Consider the following 22341-nt stretch of genomic DNA (forward strand, 5'->3'; position numbering starts at 1 on the left):
GGAGTCTCTTTGCAGGTCCCAACCTCCTCTGGTGTTCCTCGATGGCTGAAGTATAGCTCGGCGTCTGTGCTCTTAGTACAGAAAACTCCATACACACGAAAGAAGGAGTTATACCTCGGCACCAGAAGGAGTTATACCTCGGCTTAAATTACTGGACAGGAACATTTGGCGCCCACCGTGGGGCCTTTCATTATTATAACCCCACTGTTCTCTCTACCTAGTTCTGTGCTCTTTTCTTTTGCAGGATTTCCGATCCTCCAACATGGCCGATAATGGGTTCATCAACCCACACAAGCCGAGCTACTAGCTTAAATTGCTGAACTCCAGGCAGAAGTGCGAAGGATAGCTAAACTGTCCACCCATAATAATGCCAGAAAAAACAAAGAAGGGAACTCCAAAAGCTCGGCCTTGGGTAACACAGACCCTCTAAGCATCACCCCGCCAAAGGAAAAGCTGACGTTGGACAACCCTTTCTCTGAGAAAATCACCAATTTCCAAATGCCAAAGAACTTTGTGCTGCCCACATCCCTCGACTCATATAAGGGGATTGGTGACCCCCGTGCTCATATCAAAAAGTTCCAGTCCATGATATTTTTTAATGGCGCTAATAATGAGCCCATACTTTGCCGAGCTTTTCCCACCTATCTTGATGGTGCTGCTTTACTCTGGTTCTCTAAATTATCTGCAGGTACAATCTCTTCTTTTGAAGAACTGGCGAGGTCTTTTATCGACTATTTTGCCGCATCAAGGATATACGTGCACGGATCAGACTACCTCGACACGATCAAACAAGGACAACATGAAATCCTAAAAGACTATATGACTCGATTTGCCGAAGCCACTATGGAGATTCCAGACTTAGACCCCGCAGTCCACTTACATGCGCTTAAGACCGGACTCCGACCTGGTAAATTTCGAGAAACAATTGCAATAACCAAACCTAAGTCATTGGAGGAGTTCCGAGAAAGGGCCGCGGGCCAGATGGAAATAGAAGAGCTTAGACAAGCTCGACGGATCAATAAACCAACTCAATCAAAAGAAGATGACCAGGAGGATCTTTTTGAATAAACAAATTGATCGGCAGGGGACTTATACCCTTCAAGCACTACCAGACAAAGAACTATGACTCGAAAATGTACTCTTTTTTCTACTCACACAACTTTTTCCTACACCGGATTTTGCTTGGAGAGGTTTTTAATGAGGCACTTTAATCCTATACCTTCTATATTAAGAGGGTAATTCTCAATAAAGAGTATATTATTTTTAGCTTCATTATTCTTTATTTTTATCCATGCCTTTAGTTCAGCTATTGTTTACGCTCTACACATATTATGGCAAACTAATATTAAAGTCGGCATACAAAAATAAACCGATAGTTATAAGTTGAAACTAATCTAACAGACCGGAAACCATAAGTCGGAATCAATACAACAAACCAACACCTATAAGTTGGAATCAATCCAAACAAACCGACACCTATAAGTCAGAATCACTCCAAACAAACTGATAATTATAAGTTTGAATCAATCAAAGCAAACTGTCACCTATAAGTCGGCGCCATTCCAACAAACAATCACCTATAAGCTGGCATCAGTCCAACAAACAATCATCTATAAGCTCGTTCAAAAATATATTGAAATAAGCAACCCATTTTCCCATTACAAGCTTGTCCATCTTTATTTTCAAGATTATCAGGTTGATCTTGGGGGCTAATTCTCATATCTCTGAATTATAACACAATCGCATCTCTTCTATATCCTGCCGAGTTATAACTCTATTTTCATAAAAGCTCAACATGTTTCTCTTAAAAATAAACAGGTCAAGCTTGGGGACTATGATCTGGTCATTATAACTCGGCGGATACAAACTATAATTCGGAGATTAGGTCTGATCTATCCTTATAAGTCGACCACGTAAGCTATAGTTCGGCCACTTGCAAATTCAAAACAGAGCAGTTCGTGATCCATCTTTATAAGTCGGCCGCATGTGCTATAACTCGGCCACGTGCAACAAATTCAAAAAGAGAACGGTTACTTGTTGAGAACCCTAAAAGACCTTTTCAAAGAAGTCACAAAATGATTCTCTACGAGATTCTCGGACCGTATCCATACCTCATGGTACATAACGTATACCTCAGCACAAAACAAAATCAATTAATAACAACCCGCAAAATCCGGACGAGCTACGTAAAGCTCGGAACCATAGCTAACAGGTCAAACGTTATCCTTATGGATAACTTCGGCAAACTCGGAGAATCCCAAAACTAACTCCAACTAAGCAACCTCAAACGCCTATATAAACAGATAAGTAACCTCGGAGTAAGACAGGTCACAGAAATCACTCTAATTTCATTATCACTTTCTCACTTAATTCACATTCTTACTTGAGCGTCGGAGTGCTTTTTGCAGGTGCTCCCGCCGCGGTGTTTCAGTTCAGCCGACGTATACTTCTTCCACCTGGACACAATCGCTAGTAGAAGGAGTTGCTATACCTCGGCTTCATACGCACGGAACATTTGGCGCCCACCGTCGGCCGAGTTTACTTAACCCCACTACCATTTTTTCTACCGAATTATTTATCCTATTTTACAGGTTATAATCAATAGCGGAAGAGTAAAATAATTGACCTCAGAAGCTAAAGCCGCGGTGATAAACACCCAAAGCTCATCAGACGAGATACATACATTTTGTGGCAATACAAGTACAGGGAATATCTTTTTCTCAAAGGTGTATTTAAGCTAAGTTCATACGTCAAAACACAGTTATGTGCTCTCTTTTATTAATAAAATATCTTTACTTTTTTACTTTTAATTTTTTTCTATTAATCTTCCTTGATCAATAAGCCATTCAGTACACGATCAAATCAAAACCGAACTATACTCCAATTTTCGAACGCACAAGATACCAACCTATCTATTATGTTAAATTATCCCTAACAACCGACCATAAAGATCGGACACTCAAGCTCAAGTACAACACACAAGTGATACTTTGATGCAATCATTCAACTTCAAAATCAATTAATCAATTCGAAAAATACCAATGAAAAAAAAAACAAACTCAATTAGCAATGATCGTTACTTTGATACATGGGTGATGGACTCATCTCTTTTATTTTTCTATTTTACAATAATTTCTGCATGTTTACTTTCAACCCATTTTATTTATGTTACAAATCTTTATTATTCACTCAATATTCAATAATTAATTGCTTTGGGCAAGAAATTCGTCAATAAATTATTGTGGGTCAGAAAAATTCTCAAATACAATTGATCATTACATTCTCGGATCATACAATCGATTCGATCAACGAATACGAACGAATTTTTCAGTTCGCGTTAATCAAATACTATATCCCATCCATGAAAAATTATTCTCAAGCAGAAAAGTATCCCCCACATAATTATATTGATCGAACAACTGTTACCATTCAATTGTTTTTGAATAAATATCGACTAACGGGCTAAGTTTGGGGGCTACCAGTCATTGAATAGCCATAACTATCTCGCTTTCTAATCTTTTTTATTCAACTTTATTTATATGTTTATCTATTTCATCTGTGACTACCAATTTTTTTCATTTTCCTCTCTTTTTCAATCCAACAACTTGAGCTTGGAGGCTACCATAATCATAATTCCGATTTATAGGTCGGAAGCTCAACCTGTTTAATTGAAAATTTTCACAGGTCAAGCTTGGGGGCTATGATCCGTCCGTTGGCTATAATTCGGCTCAGGTAAAACTAAAACTATAAATCGGAATATGATTAAAACTAAATAAACACGTGATATATCAGGAGTACGTGGAGAGTACGTACTTTGGTCTTCTAACAGACTTATCCTATCAAATCAAACAACTACGTGCCAACAGGAATCTCTCCGTAAATCTCTCTAAACAAGCTCATTAAAGAGCAGTTACCACAATATTAGACCCACTAAGTAACCACAACAATTCTATAAATATATCCACTCATAACATGAAAGAGGTACACTATTCATTCTGAGTCATTTGATATTCATCTTCTACTCTTACTAACTTGAGCGTTGGAGTCTCTTTGCAGGTCCCAACCTCCTCCGGTGTTCCTCGATGGCTGAAGTATAGCTCGGCGTCTGTGCTCTTAGTACAGAAAGCTCCATACACACGGAAGAAGGAGTTATACCTCGGCTTAAATTTAGGAATATTTGGCGCCCACCGTGGGCCTTTCATTATTATAACCCCACTGTTCTTTCTACCTAGTTCTGTGCTCTTTTCTTTTGCAGGATTTCCGATCCTCCAACATGGCCGATAATGGGGTTCATCAACCCACACAAGCCGAGCTACTAGCTCAAATTGCTGAACTCCAGGCAGAAGTGCGAAGGATAGCTAAACTGTCCACCCATAACAATGCCAGAAAAAACGAAGAAGGGAACTCCAAAAGCTCGGCCTTGGGTAACACAGACCCTCTAAGCATCACCCCGCCAAAGGAAAAGCTGACGTTGGATAACCCTTTCTCTGAGAAAATCACCAATTTCCAAATGCCAAAGAACTTTGTGCTGCCCACATCCCTCGAGCCATATAAGGGGATTGGTGACCCCCGTGCTCATATCAAAAAGTTCCAGTCCATGATATTTTTTAATGGCGCTAATAATGAGCCCATACTTTACCGAGCTTTTCCCACCTATCTTGATGGTGCTGTTTTACTCTGGTTCTCTAAATTGTCTGCAGGTACAATCTCTTCTTTTGAAGAACTGGCGAGGTCTTTTATCGACTATTTTGCCGCATCAAGGATATACGTGCACGGATCAGACTACCTCGACACGATCAAACAAGGACAACATGAAATCCTAAAAGACTATATGACTCGATTTGCCGAAGCCACTATGGAGATTCCAGACTTAGACCCCGCAGTCCACTTACATGCGCTTAAGACCGGACTCCGACCTGGTAAATTTCGAGAAACAATTGCAATAACCAAACCTAAGTCATTGGAGGAGTTCCGAGAAAGGGCCACGGGCCAGATGGAAATAGAAGAGCTTAGACAAGCTCGACGGATCAATAAACCAACTCAATCAAAAGAAGATGACCAGGAGGATCTTTTTTAATAAACAAATTGATCGGCAGGGGACTTATACCCTTCAAGCACTACCAGGCAAAGAACTATGACTCGAAGATGTACTCTTTTTTCTACTCACACAACTTTTTCCTACACCGAATTTTGCTTGGAGAGGTTTTTAATGAGGCACTTTCATCCTATACCTTCTATATTAAGAGGGTAATTCTCAATAAAGAGTATATTATTTTTAGCTTCATTATTCTTTATTTTTATCCATGCCTTTAATTCAGCTATTGTTTACGCTCTACACATATTATGGCAAACTAATATTAAAGTCGGCATACAAAAATAAACTGATAGTTATAAGTCGAAACTAATCTAACAGATCGGCAACCATCAGTCGGAATCAATACAACAAACCAACACCTATAAGTTGGAATCAATCCAAACAAACCGACACCTATAAGTCGGAATCACTCCAAACAAACTGATAATTATAAGTTTGAATCAATCAAAGCAAACTGACACCTATAAGTCGGCGCTATTCCAACAAACAATCACCTATAAGCTGGCATCAGTCCAACAAACAATCATCTATAAGCTCGTTCAAAAATATATTGAAATAAGCAACCCATTTTCCCATTACAAGCTTGTCCATCTTTATTTTCAAGATTATCAGGTTGATCTTGGGGGCTAATTCTCATATCTCCGAATTATAACACAATCGCATCTCTTCTATATCCTGCCGAGTTATAACTCTATTTTCATAAAAGCTCAACATGTTTCTCTTAAAAATAAATAGGTCAAGCTTGGGGGCTATGATCTGGTCATTATAACTCGGCGGATACAAACTATAATTCAGAGATTAGGTCTGATCTATCCTTATAAGTCAGCCACGTAAGCTATAGTTCGGCCACTTGCAAATTCAAAACAGAGCAGTTCATGATCCATCCGTATAAGTCGGCCGCATGTGCTATAACTCGGCCACGTGCAGCAAATTCAAAAAGAGAACGGTTACTTGTTGAGAACCCTAAAAGACCTTTTCAAAGAAGTCACAAAATTATTCTCTACGAGATTCTCGGACCGTATCCATACCTCATGGTACATAACGTATACCTTAGCACAAAACAAAATCAATTAATAATAACCCGCAAAATCCGGACGAGCTACGTAAAGCTAGGAACCACAGCTAACAGGTCAAACGTTATACTTATGGATAACTTCGGCAAACTCGGAGAATCCCAAAACTAACTCCAACTAAGCAACCTCAAACGCCTATATAAACAGATAGGTAACCTCGGAGTAAGACAGGTCACAGAAATCACTCTAATTTCATTATCACTTTCTCACTTAATTCACATTCTTACTTGAGCGTCGGAGTGCTTTTTGCAGGTGCTTCTGCCGCGGTATTTCAGTTCAGCCGACGTATACTTCTTCCACCTGGACACAGTCGCTAGTAGAAGGAGTTGCTATACCTCGGCTTCATACGCACGGAACATTTGGCGCCCAACGTGGGGCCGAGTTTACTTAACCCCACTACCATTTTTTCTACCGAATTATTTATCCTATTTTACAGGTTATAATCAATAGCGGAAGAGTAAAATAATTCACCTCAGAAGCTAAAGCCGCGGTGATAAACACCCAAAGCTCATCAGACGAGATACATACATTTTGTGGCAATATAAGTACAGGGAATATCTTTTTCTCAAAGGTGTATTTAAGCTAAGTTCATACGTCAAAACACAGTTATGTGCTCTCTTTTATTACTAAAATATCTTTACTTTTTTACTTTTAATTTTTTTTCTATTAATCTTCCTTGATCAATAAGCCATTCAGTACACGATCAAATCAAAACCGAACTATACTCCAATTTCCGAACGCACAAGATACCAGCCTATCTATTATGTTAAATTATCCCTAACAACCGACCATAAAGATCGGACACTCAAGCTCAAGTACAACACACAAGTGATACTTTAATGCAATCATTCAACTTCAAAATCAATTATTCAATCCGAAAAATACCAATGAAAAAAAAAACAAACTCAATTAGCAATGATCGTTACTTTGATACATGGGTGATGGACTCATCTCTTTTATTTTTCTATTTTACAATAATTTCTGTATGTTTACTTTCAACCCATTTTATTTATGTTACAAATCTTTATTATTCACTCAATATTCAATAATTAATTGCTTTGGGCAAGAAAATCGTCAATAAATTATTGTGGGTCAGAAAAATTCTCAAATACAATTGATCATTACATTCTCGGATCATACAATCGATTCGATCAACGAATACGAACGAATTTTTCAGTTCGCGTCAATCAAATACTATATCCCATCCATGAAAAATTGTTCTCAAGTAGAAAAGTATCCCCCACATAATTATATTGATCGAACAACTCTTACCATTCAATTGTTTTTGAATAAATATCGACTAACGGGATAAGTTTGGGGGCTACCACTCATTGAATAGCCATAACTATCTCGCTTTCTAATCTTTTTTATTCAACTTTATTTATATGTTTATCTATTTCATCTGTGACTACCAATTTTTTTCATTTTCCTCTCTTTTTCAATCCAACAACTTGAGCTTGGAGGCTACCATAATCATAATTCTGATTTATAGGTCGGAAGATCAACCTGTTTAATTGAAAATTTTCATAGGTCAAGCTAGGGGGCTATGATCCGTCTGTTGGCTATAATTCGGCTCAGGTAAAACTAAAACTATAAATCGGAATATGATTAAAACTAAATAAACACGTGATATATCAGGAGTACGTGGAGAGTACGTACATTGGTCTTCTAACAGACTTATCCTATCAAATCAAACAACTACGTGCCAACAGGAATCTCTCCGTAAATCTCTCTAAACAAGCTCATTAAAGAGCAGTTACCACAATATTAGACCCACTAAGTAACCACAACAATTCTATAAATATATCCACTCATAACATGAAAGAGGTACACTATTCATTCTGAGTCATTTGATATTCACCTTCTACTCTTACTAACTTGAGCGTTGGAGTCTCTTTACAAGTCCCAACCTCCTCCGGTGTTCCTGGATGGCTGAAGTATAGCTCGGCGTCTGTGCTCTTAGTACAGAAAACTCCATACACACGGAAGAAGGAGTTATACCTCGGCTTAAATTTAGGAATATTTGGCGCCCACCGTGGGGCCTTTCATTATTATAACCCCACTGTTCTTTCTACCTAGTTCTGTGCTCTTTTCTTTTGCAGGATTTCCGATCCTCCAACATGGCCGATAATGGGGTTCATCAACCCACACAAGCCGAGCTACTAGCTCAAATTGCTGAACTCCAGGCAGAAGTGCGAAGGATAGCTAAACTGTCCACCCATAATAATGCCAGAAAAAACGAAGAAGGGAACTCCAAAAGCTCGGCCTTGGGTAACACAGACCCTCTAAGCATCACTCCGCCAAAGGAAAAGCTGACGTTGGACAACCCTTTCTCTGAGAAAATCACCAATTTCCAAATGCCAAAGAACTTTGTGCTGCCCATATCCCTCGAGCCATATAAGGGTATTGGTGACCCCTGTGCTCATATCAAAAAGTTCCAGTCCATGATATTTTTTAATGGCGCTAATAATAAGCCCATACTTTGCCGAGCTTTTCCCACCTATCTTGATGGTGCTGCTTTACTCTGGTTCTCTAAATTGTCTGCAGGTACAATCTTTTCTTTTGAAGAACTGGCGAGGTCTTTTATCGACTATTTTGCCGCATCAAGGATATACGTGCACGGATCAGACTACCTCGACACGATCAAACAAGGACAACATGAAATCCTAAAAGACTATATGACTCGATTTGCCGAAGCCACTATGGAGATTCCATACTTAGACCCCGCAGTCCACTTACATGCGCTTAAGACCGGACTCCGACCTGGTAAATTTCGAGAAACAATTGCAATAACCAAACCTAAGTCATTGGAGGAGTTCCGAGAAAGGGCCGCGGGCCAGATGGAAATAGAAGAGCTTAGACAAGCTCGACGAATCAATAAACCAACTCAATCAAAAGAAGATGACCAGGAGGATCTTTTTGAATAAACAAATTGATCGGCAGGGGACTTATACCCTTCAAGCACTACCAGGCAAAGAACTATGACTCGAAGATGTACTCTTTTTTCTACTCACACGACTTTTTCCTACACCGGATTTTGCTTGGAGAGGTTTTTAATGAGGCACTTTCATCCTATATCTTCTATATTAAGAGGGTAATTCTCAATAAAGAGTATATTATTTTTAGCTTCATTATTCTTTATTTTTATCCATGCCTTTAGTTCAGCTATTGTTTACGCTCTACACATATTATGGCAAACTAATATTAAAGTCGGCATACAAAAATAAACCGATAGTTATAAGTCGAAACCAATCTAATAGACTGGCAACCATAAGTCGGAATCAATACAATAAACCAACACCTATAAGTTGGAATCAATCCAAACAAACCGACACCTATAAGTCGGAATCACTCCAAACAAACTGATAATTATAAGTTTGAATCAATCAAAGCAAACCGACACCTATAAGTCGGCGCCATTCCAACAAACAATCACCTATAAGCCGGCATCAGTCCAACAAACAATCATCTATAAGCTCGTTCAAAAATATATTGAAATAAGCAACCCATTTTCCCATTACAAGCTTGTCCAATTTTATTTTCAAGATTATCAGGTTGATCTTGGGGGCTAATTCTCATATCTCCGAATTATAACAGAATTACATCTCTTCTATATCCTACCGAGTTATAACTCTATTTTCATAAAAGCTCAACATGCTTCTCTTAAAAATAAACAGGTCAAGCTTAGGGGCTATGATCTGGTCATTATAACTCGGCGGATACAAACTATAATTCGGAGATTAGGTCTGATCTATTCTTATAAGTCGGCCACGTAAGCTATAGCTCGGCCACTTGCAAATTCAAAATAGAGCAGTTCGTGATCCATCCGTATAAGTCGGCCGCATGTGCTATAACTCGGCCACGTGCAGCAAATTCAAAAAGAAAACGGTTACTTGTTGAGAACCTTAAAAGACCTTTTCGAAGAAGTCACAAAATGATTCTCTACGAGATTCTCGGACCATATCCATACCTCATGGTACATAACGTATACCTCAGCACAAAACAAAATCAAATAATAACAACCCGCAAAATCCGGACGAGCTATGTAAAGCTCGGAACCACAGCTAACAGGTCAAACGTTATCCTTATGGATAACTTCGACAAACTCGAAGAATCCTAAAACTAACTCCAACTAAGCAATCTCAAACGCCTATATAAACAGATAGGTAACCTCGGAGTAAGACAGGTCACAGAACTCACTCTAATTTCATTATCACTTTCTCACTTAATTCACATTCTTACTTGAGCGTCGGAGTGCTTTTTGCAGGTGCTCCCGCCGCGGTGTTTCAGTTCAGCCGACGTATACTTCTTCCACCTGGACACCGTCGCTAGTAGAAGGAGTTGCTATACCTCGGCTTCATACGCACGGAACATTTGGCGCCCACCGTGGGGCCAAGTTTACTTAACCCCACTACCATTTTTTTTACTGAATTATTTATCCTATTTTACAGGTTATAATCAATAGCGAAAGAGTAAAATAATTCACCTCAGAAGCTAAAGCCGCGGTGATAAACACCCAAAGCTCATCAGACGAGATACATACATTTTGTGGCAATACAAGTACAGGGAATATCTTTTTCTCAAAGGTGTATTTAAGTTAAGTTCATACGTCAAAACACAGTTATGTGTTCTCTTTTATTAATAAAATATCTTTACTTTTTTACTTTTAATTTTTTTTCTATTAATCTTCCTTGATCAATAAGCCATTCAGTACACGATCAAATCAAAACCGAACTATAATCCAATTTCCGAACGCACAAGATACCAACCTATCTATTATGTTCAATTATCCCTAACAACCGACCATAAAGATCGGACACTCAAGCTCAAGTACAACACACAAGTGATACTTTGATGCAATCATTCAACTTCAAAATCAATTAATCAATCCGAAAAATACCAATGAAAAAAAAACTCAATTAGCAATGATCGTTACTTTGATACATGGGTGATGGACTCATCTCTTTTATTTTTCTATTTTACAATAATTTCTGCATATTTACTTTCAACCTATTTTATTTATGTTACAAATCTTTATTATTCACTCAATATTCAATAATTAATTGCTTTGGGCAAGAAATTCGTCAATAAATTATTGTGGGTCAGAAAAATTCTCAAATACAATTGATCATTACATTCTTGGATCATACAATCGATTCAGTCAACGAATACGAACGAATTTTTCAGTTCGCGTCAATCAAATACTATATCCCATCCATGAAAAATTGTTCTCAAGCAGAAAAGTATCCCCACATAATTATATTGATCGAACAACTCTTACCATTCAATTGTTTTTGAATAAATATCGACTAACGGGCTAAGTTTGGGGGCTACCACTCATTGAATAGCCATAACTATCTCGCTTTCTAATCTTTTTTATTCATCTTTTTTTATATGTTTATCTATTTCATCTGTGACTATCAATTTTTTTTCATTTTCCTCTCTTTTTCAATCCAACAAGTTGAGCTTGGAGGCTACCATAATCATAATTCCGATTTATAGGTCGGAAGCTCAACCTGTTTAATTGAAAATTTTCACAGGTCAAGCTTGGGGGCTATGATCCGTCCGTTGGCTATAATTCGGCTAAGGTAAAACTAAAACTATAAATCGGAATATGATTAAAACTAAATAAACACGTGATATATCAAGAGTACGTGGAGAGTACGTACTTTGGTCTTCTAACAGACTTATCCTATCAAATCTAACAACTACGTGCCAACAGGAATCTCTCTGTAAATCTCTCTAAACAAGCTCATTAAGGAGCAGTTACCACAATATTAGACCCACTAAGTAACCACAACAATTCTATAAATATATCCACTCATAACATGAAAGAGGTATACTATTCATTCTGAGTCATTTGATATTCATCTTCTACTCTTACTAACTTGAGCGTTGGAGTTTCTTTGCAGGTCCCAACCTCCTCCGGTGTTCCTGGATGGCTGAAGTATAGCTCGGCGTCTGTGCTCTTAGTACAGAAAACTCCATACACACGGAAGAAGGAGTTATACCTCGGCACCAGAAGGAGTTATACCTCGACTTAGATTACTGGACAGGAACAGATGGTTTTACAGAATCTCATAAAAGTAAACTTACGTAACATATCCAAACTTTCTAAGTATCACCTACATGAAATACTCAAGTTTTAGATAGTTAAGTTAGGGTTTGAAGTTCTGTATCTATTTGGAATTATCTATTAATGGGTATGTGGCCCTATTCGATATCATACTTATTAGACACTATTTTTTTGTTTCTTTTTCTTTCTTTTATTCTTTATATTTAAAAAAATAAATTTAAAATTTCAACATCAAAATTGAAAACTAAAATCGAAAATGTTGAAAAACTTGTTTATGCTAAAGTTGAGTGAGAAATGTAACGTGTATAGATCAATGTTCACAGCAACAAATATATAGTGTGATTGCATTGTGAAATAGTGCGTGGTTCGGGAACTTGTGAAGTTACAGTGAAACGTGCCTCCAATTGATGAATATATTTGAATGAATTTTCAACAATCTAATTTTTAACATAGGAAAAGTATACGTAAACAACGAGAATAAAACAATGTGAACAATGGATATATTGGATGTTCAATTCAATAGGTATGCAGATGATTATGTTCATTATTTTTAATTGGATGATTATTTCTTTTGATTCGATTTACTCATGCACAGTTAATAATGACTAAATGTTCAATTCACTAGGTGTGCATATGGTTATCCTAATATTAAGGTTTAGAAGGTAATTTGGGAGTGAAGTATTTTTTTACTTTATTGGGTCAATTCTAAAATTTAGTGTTGACATTGTTTATAAAAGTCATTGTCTATCTTGTAAAACTATTTAACATAATGTTATTTCTTTTTTGTTTTTCTTTTTTCCTTGTGGAAAGGAACGAGAGCCGCAATGGAATCGTGACCTTAGTTCTATGATACCAAGAAGAAATTAAGAAGATAAGAAAATAACGAGTTAATAAATTCTACAGAATATTTGATTCAGTGATTGAAAACTGTGATTGTTTGTATTGTTGTGTGTACAAACTTATTCACCACTTCACATATGAATTAACAGTCTATTTTTTGCATGCACCTAAAAGCCAATATATGGAGCCAATATATGTTGACTTTTGAGTCATCTTCTGCATAAAATTTTAATGGCTATAACTTAAGAGTGAAAATAAATGTAACATCACTTTCTTCAAATAGAATAAATGAAATAATTAAAATTGATCAAATTGTGATTTCCAATTATAAGAATCATCCAACACTATTATACTCGTCACTGAAAATTGAATATATATTTTTTCAGAATTTAACAAAATTATCAAGTATTAGTAATTTAAGCATTTTACAGTAACTTATTTCGCTTGAAAGATTTTGTTTTAGGCTTGAAGACTAGTTTAACTGCATAATTTGATATTGTCATGTTTATTTTTTTGAGCTTCGGAATTGGCTACTGTGATGTGGACTTCTGTAGACTATACTTTTGTTAACAATTTTAAGATATAATATGCCAAGCATTTAGGGTCCAATGAATAGTTCATGTAACCATGATTAAAAAAGTGTGGTTGCTTTTTATAATTTTGGCATATTGGTTTTTCTCTTTTTAAACCTTATTTAGGAATGAGGAGGATATTTAGGAAAGTGATTAGGAGGGTATGTTATTACTCTTTTTTTTTTCAATTTTGATTTTTGGAGAGGCAATGGGATGTATCGACTTGCTAATAATTTCCTGTATAAAATGTTAAATTCCCAAGAGATTCTAACTTCTGAAACTTCTGAAGGCATCATTCTACTCATGTTTGGTTTAATCTATATGTCAAATTGTATAGATAGACTTTTCTTGTATTCCATGACATTGTTAGATTGATTGAAGGAGTGCGTTATTCTGCAGGGAGCTATTATGGGGCCATTGATAACTATAGTCATGATTGCTCTGAAGGATTTGTATGCTGAATTTGTTCTTAAAGAACCTAAACGGAAGGTTGTGCTGGCAAGCCATTTACATTTGCTTTGTATGTGTTGACAGCTGCAGTTCTACATTTAATTGATTATGTATTTTTTAATTTACAAACAAAAAATGGCTCTTGAAAAGTTTTTGCAATTAGAATCTACACTCTTTTAAAATAATGTCACTTGTAATTGGTCTTTTAAAAAAAAAAAAACTCGTGTATGAAATTGTGACGGTTTTAAACAATCGCATTTTTTAAAAAATCACATATATTTGCGGCGGTTTTAAAATTGTCGCAATTTTTTAAATCCACTGACTGAAATAGCGGTTGTTTTGCAACCGCCGCAACATTAATTATCTAATTTGTTGCGGTTATGCCAATGGTTTCTTAGAACCTCTGCAAAATCAAATCTCCACCCCCTAAATTGCAATGCTTCTAGAACCACCGATATGTCATTTTGTGGCAGTTTAAAACCGCCGCAAATCCATAAAAAATCGCCGCTATTCGGTGTGTCTCTTGTAGTTGCTTATGGTTGGATGAAATTTTTTGAAGAGATAAAGGCGATTCTTGGCACAATGGTAAAGCACAAAGTCTTTGGTTTTAAAAAAAAAATAGTTTTTTTGTTCAAGTTCATCATAAGAAAAACGTGTATTTTGTTTACTTATGTTTATCATTTATTTGACATGGTAACTTAGCAAATATGTTAATTGGCACACCTTTCTATATACATGCAATATATATTATTAGCTTATTCTCCATATATTGATTAAATTAAATTTAAATATTTAAATATTGTTAGTGTGTGCTATATATCCTTCAAATGTCATATAAATATAACAAAAAAATATTATTTTAGATATAAAAAAAAGAGAACCTAAGAAAAATTCAATAAAGTGTTGCTTTAGGTATTAAAAAAAGACAACTACAAATAAATTTAGATAAATGTTACTTTAGGTATATAAAAAACAACTAGAAAAAACTTATACAAGTATTATTTTATGTATATGAAAAGGCAACTTAAAAAAATCTGGACAAGCGTTGCTTTAGGTTTATGAAAAAATAACCAGAGAAAACTTATACATGTGTTACTTTAGGTATATGAAAAGGCAACTTAAAAAAATATGGACAAGTGTTGCTTTATGTATTAAAAAATATAACTTGTAAAAAGTGTTGTCATAAAATCTTTATTAAAGCGTTGTGTTTAGGTCCTCTAAGCAACCCTTACGTGAAGAGGTAACTGTTGTATAGCCAACTCGTAAAAAAAGTTCTCTTTGATACACAAAAGCATTGCCTTAGACTAAGGGTAATGGTTGTATAGCCAACTCCTAAAAAGTGTTGCGTTTTGTCGAAAAATATTGCATTTAATTAAAGACAACACTTTTCTTTATTATAGAAAACGTTTTTAAAAAGTTGTCTCAACTCAAATTTGTGGTAGTGTCCGTTTATCACCTGTTTCAATCTCGTGGCATGCATGCAAATGTTTGGTATTAAATATCCATCACCATTAGATGGATATTAGAAAATCAACTTGTTAAAGTAAATACATTTTCTCATTACGTAGTAGCAGAGGTACATATATAAATTAATTTAATTTAACTATTAAATGTTAGTAACCCTAAAGTTCAAAATTTGTAGTAGTCTACTAGCGTGCATGCCTTTGGAATCACTACAACATTTGTTGGCTATTGCAACATATGTTTAAGATAATACTTAAAAAAAGTTGTCTAATATATATATATATATATATATATATGCAACTCTTTATACTAGTAGCAATAAAATAAAATTATAACAACAAATTTTTAATCAACACAATATGGGTCATGTTGTTGATAAATTAGGAGACACTTATCAAGTGTTGTTCTATTAAATATACAAAAACAACCATTATAAAAATAATATATTACTCTTTTTAAGAGTTGTCTTTTAATTTATTTTAAATTTCACTTCTCAAATATTGCCTAAAAGTTTTAATGTTTCTTTAAAAAACAAAAACAACCCAAACAACAAGGCTAACTATTGTGCTGAGAAAAAGGGGGACAAGAAGAAAGAAGAGTCTCTCGTTCCTAGCAAAACCCCAACCCTAACGAAATCCCTAACCCCAATCCATTCCAAATTATTCATTCCTCTCTGGTTCTTCAATCCATTAGATGATGACGCGCGTTCCTTTATTGAGCTTCAATCTCAATCTCTGCTAGCGAATGAGTTTCAATCTCAATCTCTGCTCGCGAATGAGCTTCGATCTCAATCTCTGTTCAGGAATGAGCTTCAATTCTCTGCTCGTTGAGATTCGATCCTCTACTCCTCTTCCTTTTGAGCTTCGATTCTCTGCTCGTTAAGCTTCGATCTTCTACTAATTGATCTTTGATCCTCTACTCCTCTTTCATTGAGCTTCGATCCTCTCTGTTTGTGTTTATCACCGCCGGTCACTGTTCGATTATCACTGCTCGCATTTTTTGGGAGATTCTCATTTTTGGCATTCTTCTGCAGGTACTGATGATTCTACCATTCTTTCTCTATTCTATTTTAGCACCTTTTGTGTTTTGAATCATAATTTTTGCTTAAACTTGTTGTTGTGTGCATTAATTTTAAATTTGTTCTGCTCTACTCTCACTGTTCCAAAAGCCAGTCAATCACGAACCTAACAGAAACTATGTAATAGCCGGTAGCAGAGGCTGTAAATCGGTTTTGTCACCGTCGTCGTTGTATAGCTCGAAGGCAGCACCAACTTCACAATCGGCATCATTGCTAAGGCCATGGAATTGCGGAAACCTTGGTGGCTGGAATGGGAGACGTCGGATAAGGGGCTGAAAAAGTGGTTCGGAGACGGAAAAAATCGTGTTTCTCTCTTTTTGTGTTCATCTATACTGCCATCACAGTTGGTATGATGCTGCCTCTTTCCTTTCCCTTTTTTTTATTTTAGTGTTTTTTGGTGATTTTATCCCTAATTCTAATACTGGTGATACTGTTGCTGTTGCTATTTTCAATGATGACTCTGTTTCATCCTCAAAGCTCGTGATGCTTTCTTTGTGTTTCCACAGGTACTGATGATTATGATTATATGATGGAGTAGAAGATTTTGATGACTTGTTATAGTGAGTTTGAACCTATTTGAGAAAAATAATGGAAGGACCACTTCCAGTTTTCTTACTAATCTTGTACTTTTGTATTTTCTTTCACAAGTCTTTTACTCTTCATACAAGCCTTTCTCCCACCTTCAGCTCTCTGACCTTCTCTGTTTTGCAATACATAAAATTTATAGACAATGGTAGTTATGAAATTCATGCTGGTCTGTTTGTAGAAGAACAAAAATGGTAGCAGAAGAGATGTGTTTCTTCAACAAAGTGTGTTCTTCTATGCGGTCCTTACTACTAATGAAATCTATTTTACTTTGTTCTGTCATTAACAATGTACTTCTTGTTTTAGTAATTACTATTATTTATTAGTTATCATAATTGTCATTAATGATATTTATTTATTTTGAAATGTTTCAACTTTCAAGCATAGTGGTAGTGACTAAATCCGGGCAAAGGAAAAAAATAGAAGATGAAAGTTTTGAGCTTCTCTAAATGTCTCTGAAAAAATTTTGTATTGGAGAGTTAACAATCCATATATAATAATACATTTTCTACTAAGCTACTATGAAATGAATAGCTGAGGATCTATACTGAAACGAGGATTAAGTGAAATTTGAACACACTGTGTATATCATATATATACGATGCTGCTAAACTTGTAGATAAGGTAGATCTTTGGTGCGTGGCCTTAAAGCCGGTTAGGAATTTTCCTCATAAAATGATGGAATTAGCGTTGCAAGTATAGTCCTAACCCGACAATCGACCACCACCAAAGTTTAGAAGGACAAGTTGTCACTATTTAAAACAAATATAATTCCGGGAGTTTCAATTCCCGGGTCGTCTCCCAAGGACTAGTTATTAATGAGTGCACAATTTCGATTGTGAAGACAAAAGGGATTTTCAATGAAGAGATAAACAATTAAAGGAATAAAAGAACACTCAAAATTGCAAGTAATGAACTAATAAAGGAATTAAAGAACTAGCTATGTAATATGAACAAGTAAGATATAAAAGTGATTGATGTATGTATGTGTGTGTGTGATTCAAAGCATAAATAGAATCTTGGTTTGGGATGAGCTAGGGGTTCCTTTCCTTGTTGCAACCACAACTATGACAATTGTAATGGATTAATCTCACTTAGTTAAACCTTACATCGAAGAGTAAGTCACGTGAGCATAGTTGTTTTTAATCCACAAATCCTAACTCACTTGCTAATTGCCTTAGCAACAAGTTAGCGTTAGTGGAATCAAGAACAATTAACAATCCAAGAATTATCACTAAATGTTGGACATTCCCACTCTAGGAACCCATATGCTCATTTTTCCCAAGGCAAGAGGTGGAAATTTAGCCCATAATCAAACTTGACATTTCCACAAACACCTGGTGGGCATAAACACAAATCATGACAAAATTGGGAAAATGCTTGAAACTATGAGCAACAATTAATCAAAAGCAACAATAGCAACTCAACCAAGCCTATAACAATCATCAATCATCAAAATCATCAACAAGAGATCAAAATTGTAAAAAGTATATGTATTAACAATATGACTTTAACTACAAGAAAGAGTATCAAAATTGTAAATATAAAGAGTAGTAATTAAGAGATACTTACAATGGAAGCTAGCAAAATCCAAGATCAAAAATGAAAAATGGCACTTGAAATGTAAAATTCTAATATAAACCCTAATGGTGTTGAGAGAAAACTTAAAGAAAACTAAACCTAAAGCCTCCTACTATTATCTAAAACTACACTAATGATATGCTCCCTTCTACAATGTTTGTCCCTTGCAATATAAGCTCTAGCCATCAGAATTAGGCCTCCAAGCCTCCTCAAAACGCGAGTCACGTGCGTTTTTAATGAAGGCATGCGTGGATACTTGTGCGTACGCACAGACATGTGCGCACGCACGCTTCGCGATACTTTAGATGATCGTGCGTTGCGCAAGATGCTGTGTGCGCGCACACTTCGCCTTGCTTTGCTACCTGTGTGTACGCACAAGAAACTGTGCGCACGCACACATCACTTTGCTGTTCTTCTTTGTTTCTTCATGCTTCCTCCTCCTTGCAAGCTCCTCTTCCATTCTCACCAAGCCATTCCTACCTTATACATCTGAAATCACTCACAAACAACATCAAGGTATCGAATAGAAGGTAAATGGAATAAAATAGGTTAAATTAGGCACAAAAGAGCATGTTTTCATAATCAAGCACAATTTGGAGGAAAGCTCAAAAGCATGTTATTTAATGGAACAAGTGTAGGTTTATAGGATGAAATCCTCTCAATTCTAACAAAAAATTACCGTAAAATATAGATTCATCAATCTTTAATAGAGATCATGTTTGACTATTAAGGGAGATGATGTTTTAGAAATGTATAAAACAGAGTACATATTTTAAGTACCGTGAATTTCTTTAGTTCTTTTGGGGATTCATTATTAATATGATGCTGCATGCATGATGAATTTTGATCGCTTTGAAATCAATTATATATTATTTTTATTAATTAATTAGCCTATTCTTTCTTGTTATATTTCCCAATAAAATATATATCTATAGCAAGTTTCATGTGTTCAGAACTAAGGAATGATGTGAGTATATACATATGTCATATATCTAATATAATAATTAATACTACTATCAAATTCTGTCCTTCTCACAAAAATTCTAAAAACTCCTTTATTTTCAGAAAAGAGTTAGTTGTCACTTGGATCTGTGCTTGTACTTGAAGTAACTACGCCATACTAATAAAAAAATCCTTCATTTTCTTTCTAATGCTTTGGTTTGTGCTCTTGAATAGTTTTTATTTGATTTTAAATGGTTAATTGTTAATATTGGTGTTTGGTTTTTATTTTTCTCTTGAAGGATATTGATAAACAATATTTACGGATCTTTGGCATATATAGCAAATTGTTACGTCATGACCTCGTAAGATATTTCTATCTCATACTTATTTGCTTTTATATGTGTATGTTATTCTTTTGCACCTTTTTTATGTATATTGTTCTTTTGATGATATCACCCCAAAAGACCCTAATTTTTCTTCTATTCAAGGTTAGAATAGGACATTTTAATACATATATTTAACAACTCACCTATTTGTATAAGAGTATCATGTCTAAACAATATTGATGTCATAGGTTTCGCAGAAGCTGGACTTATTGAAAGCAATTCAAGACGTGATATACAGTTGTCCACAGATGAAAACAGTGGCCCATTTTACTTCTCTCCTGAAAGGTATGCATTTATGGCTACTTATCTATCTTTGGTAATGCATATATATATATATATATATTCTTTTAAGACTTGCAATATTCATCTTATTTATTGCCCTCTGTCTGGAATTTGCTATAGCATTAGATATAATGATGATCTCCCTTCTCTCCTACATTCATTTCTACAGCCCTTTATCATGCCAGGATCTTGTTAGTTAAAAAATAGCCATGGAGAAGAGATAGCTTCCTGAAGCTGATAAAAAGGTTTCTTAACTTGTTTCCTTGATATGCTCAACTATACTCTTGATTCAAGTTACATTGAACTGTTCTGTTTGTGTTCATCAAACTGAATGATTGATGTGTAGACACTATACAAAGTTTTCGGGTTTATCGACACTGAAAAGATACACCCTAATGCTTGTCCTGCACTAGTAGCTGACCTCTCTGCTGGTGAACAGGGTATAATAGCTCTTGCATTTGGTATGTCATATTTCAAACTAAATTTGATTTTGCCTACTTGTTACTCCTCCCCCTTCTTTAGTTGTTTCTTAATTACTTTTGGTTTCCAATTTCATTTGTTTTTTCATTTTTGGGGGCGGGGTGGGGGTATTCAAGGTTATACACGATTGTTCCATCCAAAGAAACCAGTAACCGTCCAAGCGGCTGTTGCCCTTGCTATTGGAGATGCTTCTGACGTAGTCAGTGAAGAGCTTGCACGCATTGAAGCAGAATCTATGGCTAAAAATGCTGTTGCTACACATAGTTCTTTGGTAGCTTAGGTTGAAAATATTTTGATAAAGAGGAAAAAGATCAACAGTGTTAAAAAAATGACTGACGAGGCAAAACTAGAATTATATTGAGTTCGCTGGGCTGATGCCATTGTGGTAATTAGAAATCATGTTGGTTGATTACCTTTAATTTGTTCATAGTTGCTTATATGTGATAATAGTTTATCGGGATTTGGTGGCATATATACAGCTAGCTTTGAAGATTTTCACTTGATAGTTTTCGGTATATTGAGTGCTTCATTAACAAAGAAATTTTGCTCTGTAACTGATTTTCTAGTTATTTGATCATTTTTTTTTGTGCAAATGTAAGAAAAAAATAGGTAGTTAATTAAGAATCTTCATTGTTCTATAACTATGCTCTGTGTAAAAGTTATTGTAATATTAAGTGCTTTCTTTTATTGTTGTTTTGGTGTTTGACGTATCCTACTAGTACTTCGCTCTAATACAAGAATAGTGGCAAAATGTACCTAGTACTATCACAAGAAAAAGCAATTGTTTTAAAAATATTTTCTATAATAATAATAATAATAATAATAATAATAATAATAATAGAAGAGTCAATGCCTCTATATTGATGCCTTAGTAATAATAGAAATGGCAATGCTTCTAAAGTGATGCCATAGTTCAGCGCAATATGCAACGCTGCCTAGGGTTGCTATACTAATAGAATAGGCAACGTTTTTAACTAGTTGAAAGTTAATAAAAAAGAGAACACTTAGTAAGTGTTGCATTAGAGTCTGACCAAAAGCGTTGTTTGTGTTTAAGAATAGACAACGCTTTTAAAGAGTTGCTTTCAAAAGTATTGCTTTTGAAGCAAAAAAGCGTTGCTTTGACCTAATTCATCGGCTACATTTGCAACGCCCTCCTAAAGCGTTGCTTCAGATCCAAAAGTGTTGCTTTAGATTAAAGGCAACTCTTTTTTAATCTTTAGGCAACACTTTTTAAATGTTGTCTCAGACGAAAAATGTTTAGTGAATTATTGCTTATTCATTTCCGAAGGTCAATTTGTTCAATTAAACGTATTGTAGTTCTTATACGTATGTAGTATCAATCAATATTTGAAGAGAAACACAAATTGTTGAGAAGAAAAAGATTACAACTTCCAACACAAATGGAGAAAAAGAATTCAATAAACTCACTTTTGAAAG

Source organism: Arachis ipaensis, chromosome B4, assembly GCF_059453495.1.
Source record: "Arachis ipaensis isolate K30076 ecotype BB chromosome B4, ASM5945349v1, whole genome shotgun sequence".
NCBI classification, from domain to species: domain Eukaryota; kingdom Viridiplantae; phylum Streptophyta; class Magnoliopsida; order Fabales; family Fabaceae; genus Arachis; species Arachis ipaensis.